This window comes from Grampus griseus, assembly GCF_964374135.1.
Source record: "Grampus griseus genome assembly, chromosome: 3".
Classification (NCBI taxonomy): domain Eukaryota; kingdom Metazoa; phylum Chordata; class Mammalia; order Artiodactyla; family Delphinidae; genus Grampus; species Grampus griseus.
Window position 1 is genome coordinate 135,909,546 of NC_139019.1, and position 10,809 is coordinate 135,920,354.

The following is a 10,809-nucleotide window of genomic DNA, read 5'->3' on the forward strand; positions in this document are numbered from 1 at the left end:
AATATAACCTGGTTAGAACCAACTGGAATCAAGATGGTGGAAGATTGGACTTCCAGTAGACCTTGAGCCTCATTATATGCTTCTTGGAATACATTAGCATGCTAAATGACATACTCACAGGCACCATGACAGTTCCAAAGCTAACCAAAAAAGGTCAAAAAGTGGGCAGTGGCCCAATTTCTGGAAATCTCCGCCCCTTCTCCAAAATAGTTGGAATAATCCTCGTACTTGTCAGCCTATGAAATTACCCAGACCATATTTCGGGGGCTTCTCACCTTCTGCGATGGCCCACACTCTGTCTGTGGCATGCGTTTCTCCCAGGACCATTCTTGCCTTTTGAGACAGACTGCATTCTGTCTATGGAATGTGTATCTCTCTAAATAAATCCACTTCTTACCTATCGCTTTGTGTCTCCCTGAATTCTTTCTGTGACTAGATGTAAAGAACCTGAGCTTCATTAAGTACTGAGACCAGGTGTGTGATCTCAATTAAAAGACAGTGGGTTCAAGCCACAGTCTGGGTTTTAGCTGGGTTCAAGTCCCAATCTGAGTTGTGTGGTTTCAGAACTATTGGGCCAAAGGGATGACTATTTTCTATAGTTCTTCACTTTAGTTTATGCTTGTACCAGTGGTTTGCCCCTTTTAACTGCTGAGTAGTATTTCATAGTGTGGATGTACTGTCCTTTGTTTAACCATTTACCCATTGAAGAACATCTTGGCTATTTCCAGTTTGGGGCTGCTATGAATAAAACTGTTATAAACCATTGTGTACGGGTTTTCATGAGATCATAAGCCTTCATTTCTCTGGGATAAATGTCTAGGAGTGCAATTGCTGAGTTGCACTGAGTGGTAGTTGTATGTTTTCTTTTTAAAAGAAACTGCCAAACCATTTTCCAGAGTTGCTGCACCATTTTACATCTCCACCAACAATGTAAGAGTGATCCACTTTCTCCACGTCCTTGCCAGCATTTGGTATTGTCACCCTTTTTTATTTTAGCCATTTTGTTATGTGTGCAGTGATGCCATGCATTTAATTTTATTTCTCTGATAGTTAATGATCTTGAACATCTTTTTTCCCTGCTTATTTGCCATCTGTATGTCTTCTTCAGGAAAACGTCTCTTTAGGTCTTTTGCCTATGGTCTGATTGGATTGCTTGCTTTTTTAATATTGAGTTTTAAAAAGTTTTAAAAATATATTCTAGATATAGTCTTTGTCAGATATGTGGTTTGCAAATATTTTCTCCCACTCTGTAGGTTGTCTTCTCATCCTCTTAACAGATTAAAAGTTTTTAGTTTTGATGAAGTCCAACTTAAACATTTTTCCTTTTACGGTCATGGTTTGGTGTCAAGTCTAAGAACTCTTTCCCTAGTCAGATCCTAAAGATATTCTTCTATGTTTTTTCTAAAAGTTTTATAGTTTGAGTTTAAATCTATGATCAATTTTGAGTTAGTTTTTGTATAAAGTGTGAGATTAGGGATTTCCCTGGTGGCGCAGTGGTTAAGACTGTGCTCCCAGTGCAGGGGGCCTGGGTTCATTCCCTGGGCAGGGAACTAGATCCCACATGCATGCCACAACTAAAGAACCTGCATGCCTCAACTAAGGAGCCCTCAAGCTGCAGCTAAGGAGCCCGTCTCCCAGAACTAAGACCCAGTGCAACCAAATAAGTAAATAAATAAATTTTAAAATAAAAAAAATAAAAAATAAAGTGTGAGATTTGATTGAGGTTTTTTTTAAACCTATGGATGTCCAATTTGGAGCCTGCATTTTAACAAATCTTTAGAAACATCAAGATCTGAGAACTTCTGGGGAGGGATTTGTGGGATTTACTTGGTGATGTGATGGTAAATGTTTCACAACTAGTTCTTGGTGAGGGAGGGGTAATTTCCATGGTATAAATACAACCTTTATAGCTGATTGCAAGCAACTGATATGATGCCCCTGAGCACAGAGTTGGGAAGAGATTCACAGAAGCACACCATTATGTAATATGCCCACACTTACAGGAGATGCATATGACCTCAGAAGTATAGATAATAATAAAATGTGGGAGGAAATGATGCGTTTTGAGTATTTATCAACTTTGTTTTAAATATAACTTATTTAATTTTAAATTTATGTCAAGAACTTTGGAGGTTCTAAGAGTTTACCCTACTTGCAACCTACATTGTCAGTTTCATGGATGCTGGCAGAAGACATGAGACTCCTGGATTAGAGACAAAGGACTTTATTACTTACAGCAACTGCAGTAACTAGAGTGTCAGCATTACCTTGTACTAGTTCCCTGAGCCCCAATTCCCAAAGGGTGATGCAAAATGGCACTTATCCATGCAGTGGGTTGTATATAGGAGAGGAATTCTGTGTTTAGGGATCCGAATGCTAAGTTATCATCTTTTATAATGCTCAAAGGCAGACATTATCTTTATTACTCTGGACAATAAGAAAACTGCCCTTTTTATCTTGAGGGAAACACTATACAAACAACTTTGAAAAGATAGTCCTGAACAAAGATATTCAAGTGCTTCCACTCACAGGACCAGCTGAAATGAGAGAGACTCATGAAGAATTGACTCCAAATAGCCTATATAGTTTATTTTTTAATAATGGCTGTGTTTAACAACCAGCCCACAAAGTTCCTGAAAATGGAACAATAGGCCCTCAGAAGCCAGTACATTGGCTCCAGTACACCAATGTATTTCGAGGCAAAAAAAAAAGGAAAGACTAAGGGAGAGGGTCTCTCTGGATTGATTTCACCAGCTGGGAGCCCGGGAAGCCCCATCCATGGAGGAAGCTGTTTTAATGGTTTGTTTTCCAGAATGGTTATTATTATAATGGAAATTCTAATAATAGTTATTACAGTAAAAATAGCAACTGCTCTTTGTTGCCTGTCAAGTACAGGTCATGCATTTTGGGGGCTTTTTATCTCATTTAATCCTCGAAATTACCTACGAAGTAAGGAGATTATTACTATCCTCATTTAATAAATGAGAAAACCAAGACTCCTAGAGGTCAAAGAAAAAAGCTGGGCTGGGATTGAGCTTGTCCGGCAAACTCTAGCTCTGAGGAGTTGAAAACTCACAGTCTTTTTTTTTTTCTTTTAATAAATTTATTTATTTTATTATTTTATTTTATTTATTTATTGTTTCTGGCCGCGTTGGCTCTTTGTTGCTGCACGCGGTCTTTCTCTAATTGTGGCGAGCAGGGGCTACTCTGCTGCGGTTTACAGGCTTCTCATTGTGGTGGCTTCTCTTGTTGCAGAGCAGGGACTCTAGGCACATGGGCTTCAGTAGTTGTGGCACATGGGCTCAGTAGTTGTGGCACATGGGCTTAGTTGCTCCTTGGCATGTAGGATCTTCCCGGACCAGGGATCGAACCCGTGTCCCCTGCACTGGAAGGTGGATTCTCAACCACTGTGCTGCCAGGGAAGCCTGAACTCACAGTCTTAAAAGCAACTTTTCCACTCACGTCGACTGGCATTATTGGGACCCCACCTGCCTTCTCTCTGTGCCTCTCAGGAGCAGGGCTTTGTGGTGTCATGCTGGCAAGGGCCAAGGGCATAGATTTCTGGTCTCTGTTTGCCAGTGAGTTCCAGTGTGACCTTGGGCAGATTATTCATCTCTGCACCTCTATTTCCTCATCTGTCCAATGACGGATGTTCTGATGGTACTGTTCTGCCAGTCTTGCAGAGTTATCTGGAAAATCAAAGGTGCATCAAAATGGTCTGGGGTTGTAGTTTAGGTTGCATGACTTTGTACCAGCTATAAAATCTCTGCAACACCCCCCTCCCACCTTAAAGTTTCTTATGTGTATTATGGGGGCGGGGCATATGCGGTCACCATGAGGCTGTCAGATTCTGAGTCTATAAGTGAGATAATAGCTCCAGAAGGCTCTGGAAAAGGCAGAAAGCAACCCCCAGACATGAGGTATTGTTTTTCACTCTCTGCTGCCCCATCTCTTTCTAATTTCCTTTGGTTGTGCAGCCACCGGGCTCAGAGAGGGTCAGGTAAGCATTTGTGACCTGAGTCTTTGGACTGCAGGAGTGATGGTGGTTCAGGCAGGGCTGCTCTCCCTGGGGGCAGATAGAGACTCCCCCCACGTGCCAGGCAGGAGGTGTCTGAGAGGCGCAGGAGCCTTGGATATCGCCTGCCTCTGAGCCTCTCAGCTCAGAGTCTGTTCAGAGCTCCGTCTGCGCCCCACCTGAGTTCCAGGCTTAGAGTTGCCAAGTGACTGGCTGGAGGAAGGCATTCTAAGCCCAGGGACCGCCAAGTACAAAGGCCTAGAAGGGGGAATAAACTTGGCAGGTTTAAGTGGCAGCAGACCAGCCTGGCTGGAGAGGGAAAAGGGAGGAGGTCAAACATCCGTAACCTGCTCCAAGCAGCCGAATCCCCAAGAAGCCAAGGAGCCCCAAGGGGGCAGGTAAGGGATGTTCCCACTACTTGCAAATGCTCCGGGTGCTCTCGAATGTGTGGATCGGTCTCTGGTAACGGGCCGACAGCCAACAGCAGCTCTGGCTGTGCCCACTGAGATCACCTGACCTTTTCTCTTCCTCCTGTCAACTTGTTTGCAGGCTGGGTCTGAGCCAGAGGTGAGGGGGCTGGCAGGGCTCAGAGATGTAGCCTTGAGGGCTTGCCTCTCCCTGCCCAGCCATTAGAGCCAACGCGATGTTACCAAGGCCCCTCAGCCTCCATCTGCCAGTTCCAGAAACCCAGTCCCCTGGGGGCAGGGGTAGGGCAGGGGGAGGCTTCTGGCAGCAGGACTGGTGAGTCCTAATATCACAGCCTATCTGAGAGGCACAGGAACTCATAACAGACTCACCTGTTTACAAAATTCCCAAAGTCCAGGCTGCACTCTGGGCTACTTACATCAGAATCTCTAAGGGGGGAGGATTTGAATATTTACAGCCCACTCAGGAGATTCCACTGTGCAACCCAGGCTGAGGACCAGGGCTGTGGTTCCTTGCAGCTCTCTGGGGCCTCTGAGTTCAGACAGAATTGGATTTGAACTCCAGCTCTCCGACTTCACCAAGTGACCTCAACCAACATTCGGAGCCTCCCTGAGCCTCTATTCCCTCCTCTGTAAAAAGTGCATCGTAGTAATACACCTACCTTATGCGTTGTCCTCAAGGCCAAAGGTATTAATCCATGATAAACACATGGCACAAAGGGTTCATTCCTAGTAAGAGCCCAATAAACGTGTTTATTGTTATTACTTTCCCAAGGTCAAGCATGCCATTAGAAAGCTCCTCTTTAGGTTAAGTTGAAATGTTCTTATGGCTGCAAGAATCATCTTCTCAAAACCCAAATTTCCTTGCATCACCCACCCACTTAAAATCATTCTGTGGTTTTCCTTTATTCTCAGAGTCAACAGAAGTTTTGAATTTGACTTAGCAGCCTTCAAGGCTCTGCCCCCTCACCTTCTTTTTTATTTATTTATTTATTCATTTATTTAATTTTTGGCTGCATTGGGTCTTTGCTGCTGCACGCGGGTTTTCTCTAGTTGCTGGGAGCCAGGGCTACTCTTTGTTGTTGTGTGCAGGCTTCTCATTGTGGTGGCTTCTCTTGTTGCGGAGCATGGGCTCTAGGCGCACGGGCTTCAGTAGTTGTGGCACGGGGTTCCCCCTTGCGGGCTCTAAAGCACAGGCTCAGTAGTTGTGGCACGCGGGCTTAGTTGCTCCACGGCATGTGGGATCTTCCCGGACCAGGGCTCAAACCCGTGTCCCCTGCATTGGCAGGCGGATTCTTAACCACTGTGCCACCAGGGAAGCCCCCCCTCACGTTCTTATTTTGCAGTCTTTGCTCCCTTCACACCATGACCTGGGGGAGGGGACTCCTTTGATTCCCCGGACCCGCCCTGCTGGTCCCACCACCGGGCCTTTACATATGAAACTCCCATCACTGCGCCCCTGGAATGCCTTCCCCACTCTTCTTCCTGCTAACTTACCCTGCAGATCTCAGCTTGGTCATATCACTCTACCAGTAAAGTTCTTTACACTCTGACCAGGACAAATCCTCGCCTTGTCATTCTCATGGCACCATCTCACAGCTGACATTTTACATTTATTTCTCTGGGCATTTGTCCAATGCTCGTCACCTGTGCTAGACTCTAAGCTCCAAGAAGACAGAGACCATATCTGCATTTTGCTCACCCCAGCATCCCCGATGCCTAACTCACTGAGTTGAGGTTTGATAAATATCTATGGAATAAATGGCCCAAATTGGCCTCTTGATAAAGTCCACCTGTTCAAATGCGGCTCCTTGCAGCAGTCGGTGCCCTGGACTAGAGGACTGCCCTGCAGGGGTGGGCCGGCAGCTTCGGGACCCCCACTCTTCTCTCCTCTCCCTCCTTATAGAAGGTGGCTCTTCCAGACGTCCAGGTCCTCCTTAGACAGGTTCTGGTTGTACCACGCTTGGAGTGGGATTCAAAGTAGCCGATGGGGTGCTTTTCAAGAGTGATTTGCCCACAGAGTTCTGCCAAGTGGTGGGGCAGCTGAGAAGTGTTTCAGGATTTAATGCCCTCCTTAGCCTTTCACCTCTGAGGCCCTTGATCTCCATGTAATTAAGCTCATACATTAAATGCGCTTTATGGGATGAGAAAGCCCCACGTGGAACATGGACTTTTCACACCAGGAGGCCATTTTAGGTTATTGTCAGCCTCAGCTTGAAAAATCGCTTGGGGTGGGGATGAATTGAGGTTGTGAGTTTACAAGGGCATCAGTGAAAATAAATACCAGAGATGAAGCTAAACTCTTCCTTCTTGTTTTTTTTTTTTTCTTGGCCACGTCATGAGGCTTGCAGGATCTTAGTTCCTCGACCAGGGAATGAATCCAGGCCCACGGCAATGAGAGCACTGAGTCTTAACCACTGGACCGCCAAGGGAAGTCCCTTCCTTCTTGTTTTTAATCAGGGTCGATCTGAGGCAAAATGATAAAGTAGATGAAGAATATCTTTTCAAAAAAAGCGACTTGTGCTCACTTCGGCAGCACATATACTAAAATTGGAACGATACAGAGAAGATCAGCGTGGCCCCTGCACAAGGATGACATGCAAATTCGTGAAGCGTTCCATATTTTTAGGCAGAGCTCCAAAGCCGTCGTCAGGTTTCTAACTGTGATGATGAAGCATGTTTACGTTGGTGAATTTGAAATCATCGATGATCACAGGGCTGGGAAAAGTGTTGTGAACCTCACAGGCAGGCTAAATAAGTGTGGAGTGATCAGCCGCAGGTTTGATGTGCAACTCAAAGATCTAGAAAAATGGCAGAATAACCTGCTCCCATCCCATCCGTTTGGTATCATTGTACTGTCAACCTCAGCTGGCATCATGGACCATGAAGAAGCAAGATGAAAACACACAGGAGGGAGAATCCTTGGATTCTTTTTCTAGGGATGTAATACATACGTGCAGATAAAATGCCTCAGAGGAAAAATAAATAAGAATTAAAAAGCAACTTGCCCAGAGCCATCTTTGGGCCCTTTCTGAGAAATTCTGTTTAGGCTTTTGTCTCCAGAGCAGGGAGAGGCCTGGAATTTTGCAGAGGTTATTAGGAGCCAATAAGTAAGCACCTACCCTCGTCCTGGCCTCAGCCGCTGCATGAGGAGCTAGGCCTGTGAGGGTAACTTCCATCTTACCCGCAGAGCTCCACAGCCAGCGCCCACCTGGGCCTGAGGACAGCTGTGGAAGGGACACCAGGAAAGGGGAAAATGAAGAAAAAGAAACACACATAGGCTCCAGCCCCATCAAAGAGTAGAAGCTGAGTCTTTTCCATTCTAGTTTTCCCCTCAGCCTGGCCCGGGGATTGGCAAAGCTGGCTGTACTTCACAGTTGGCTGCGGAGCTTGTAAAGGGCCAGACTCCCAGGTCCCATCAAGGGAACTAAAGGGCTGGAGGAGGTGCAGCTGTGTCCACACCCTTCTCTACCCTGCGAGCTACTGACTCCCCACCTGTCCTGGGGACCACAGGCGTCATCCCTGACCACAGGGAGGCCTTCAGAGATGTCTGCTGAGTTGAGATGAAATCTGTAATTGACTAGACAGGATCCTGCTTTGTGGGAGGGAAATACTTGGGACCCAAACCCCACCACATAGGAGTGCTTCCAAGTCAGAGCACTTGCCCACATTTCTCTGGCTCCCCTCCACAGGGGGCACACAGGGTGGTGGGGAGGGCCTACTGCCCACAGAGGGGCCCGCTCATGGCCAATGTAGCTGAAAGTGCAGCCTCTAGATGCACCCGCTTAGTTCCAGTCCCATTGCATTGACCTTTGGCATTGACCCAAGCTCTCTAGGACTCAACTTTTCCCATCTGTAAAGAGGGGATGTTGATCGTAGTAGCGGCTCACAGCGGTGTGGAGAAGCTGAGAAGAGACAATACACATAACACCCAGCATGTGACTAATGTTCAGTTAGATAATAATGTTATTATCTTCCAGCTCAGGAAACCTAATAACAGCAACCACTGATTGTCTTCAGTGGAAGCAGAGGGCCAGATGTGAATGTTCAATGCTTCAGAACATGCTGGCCTGATTCATCCAGCTGTTTTAATTTATGTTTCAGGAATTTCAGGCTCTTAGCTCTGCTTTGGAGACACAAGCATAAATGTTTAGTGCCAAAATGGATTCTGAGACCATCTGGTTCAATCCTTCATTTCACAGATAGGGAAACTGAGGCCACCTGACGTGAAATGTCTTGGCCAAAGCCGCACAAGGAATCAGAAGAAGACAGAGCTGGGACTGGAACCCAGATTTCTTGTTTTCCTGGACAACTGCAGTATTCCTGCACTCTACCAGCTGCCTCTGTAATTTAGAATGTGTGTGAAATCCCTTTAACTGATAATGCTAGAAAGATGTGTGGTTCTTGTGTTCTTATTCTTTTTCTTTTCTCCAGCTGAGGGTCATGGTCGAATAATATCACGGATCAGAATCTCTCTTTCTCTCTCTCTCTTTTTTCCTTTGGCTCAGAATCTAGAAAACAGCCTGGAGAAGAAACCAGGGCAGATCTTCCAGCCTCTAAGCCTCAGGACTGGAGGTTTGTGTGGTAGACGTTTGCCCCCTAGTGGAATGAGTGAAGATGACAGGCAGGGAGTGAAGAAGCTTCTGCCTCCAGGACCTGGCTTCCCAGGGGTCCGATGCAGCTTGCACAGCCGGGCCTCCCTTACCTCACCCTAATGCCAGCACCGTCAGATCCCATCTTTACTTAAAATTATGATATTCTGTTCAGCAAAACACTTTTTGGTATTAATTTTGATTTATTAAGACATTGAATTAAAATATTATTTATATTGATTATTTTGGGGGCAACTCCTTTAAATTTTGCACGTGAGGTGAGTGCCCCATTTGTCTCCCCCGATCGTAGTCTTTTTAAAATATTTATTTATTTATTTGTTTGTTTCTTTATTTATTTTCGACCATAGTCTTAATCCAGAAGGCGGCCCTGGAAGAACCCGCAGATACCTGATGTGCTGACCCCCTCACTTGTCGGAGGTGCCCTGAGGCCCGGCAAGGGCTGGGCTGGGCCAGCCTGTTAGGGCAGTGTGGTCTGCTGCTTTTGCACTGAAATAATCAGAACTGCATATTTCCCAGGCTTTCTCCAGAAGCGAACGGTGACAAAGAACCTCTCCTTGCCCAAACCCTAGCCAGGCTCCTCTGAGCCCTCTTCTTTACTAGGCCTGTCAACCTGGGCCTATAAGGACTTGAACAAACACTAACATCGTTTCCAACAGCTCAAGGCCCTGTGACCCATGCCCCCCTTAAAGTGGCTGCCTGAAAACACTCAAGGCAGCCAAAATCATGTACTGCTTGTTCCAGCCAACATCTGAAGATAGCGCCCCTGTTTCCCAGTCTCTGTGGGAACGTAGTAACCCCATTTTGATAGAGGCCAGTTAGCAAGTCCATAAGGGCTTCACCTGGACCAGTCCCCTCCCCCTTTTCCCTGAGTCTACAGAGCCCCCAGTCAGCCCCATCCCCACTCCCTCATCCTCCCTTTAAAACACCCAGTCACCGCTGAACAAAGCAAAGTGAGCCCAATTCACATTGGACTCTTCCAATGCAGTAATATACTACAATAGTATATTACTGATTAAAATCAGTCCTTACCACTTTAACTAGTGTTCAGCTTTTCTTTGAAATTTATTTAATTTATTTTTGGCTGCTTTGGGTCTTCCTTGCTGTGCACGGGCTTTCTCTAGTTGCAGCGAGTGGGGGTTACTCTTCGTTGCGGTGTGCAGGTTTCTCATTGCAGTGGCTTCTCTTGTTGCAAAGTACGGGCTCTAGGCGTGCGGGCTTCAGTAGTTGTGGCTCACGGGCTCTAGAGTGCAGGCTCAGTAGTTGTGGCACTCGGGCTTAGTTGCTCCGCGGCATGTAGGATCTTCCTTGGCCAGGGCTTGAACACTTGTCCCCTGCGTTGGCAGGCGGATTCTTAACCACTACGCCACCAGGGAAGCCCCCAGTGTTCAGGGAAGCCCCCAGTGTTCAGCTTTGTTTCTCTTTGATAACGGCTGACTTTTGAAGAGTGTCCCTTATGAGAAAAGACCCTGGGGCCAAGGGCAATTTTATTGCACAAAGATGCGCTGAATTCTGGGTCTTCCTCAATGCCTAAAGCATGAAGCCCTAGGGAATTCCCTGGCCGGACTCAGTGCTTTCACTGCCAGGGCCCAGGTTCAATCCCTGGACAGGGAACTAAGATCCTGCAAGCCACGTGGTGCAGCCAAAAATAAACAAATAAAAATAAATAAATAAATAAATAAAACTTAACAAAAGACAAAAAAGCATGAAGGCTTAAAGATAGGCCCTATTTGCAGGGGCCCACAGTAAGTAGCTAGAC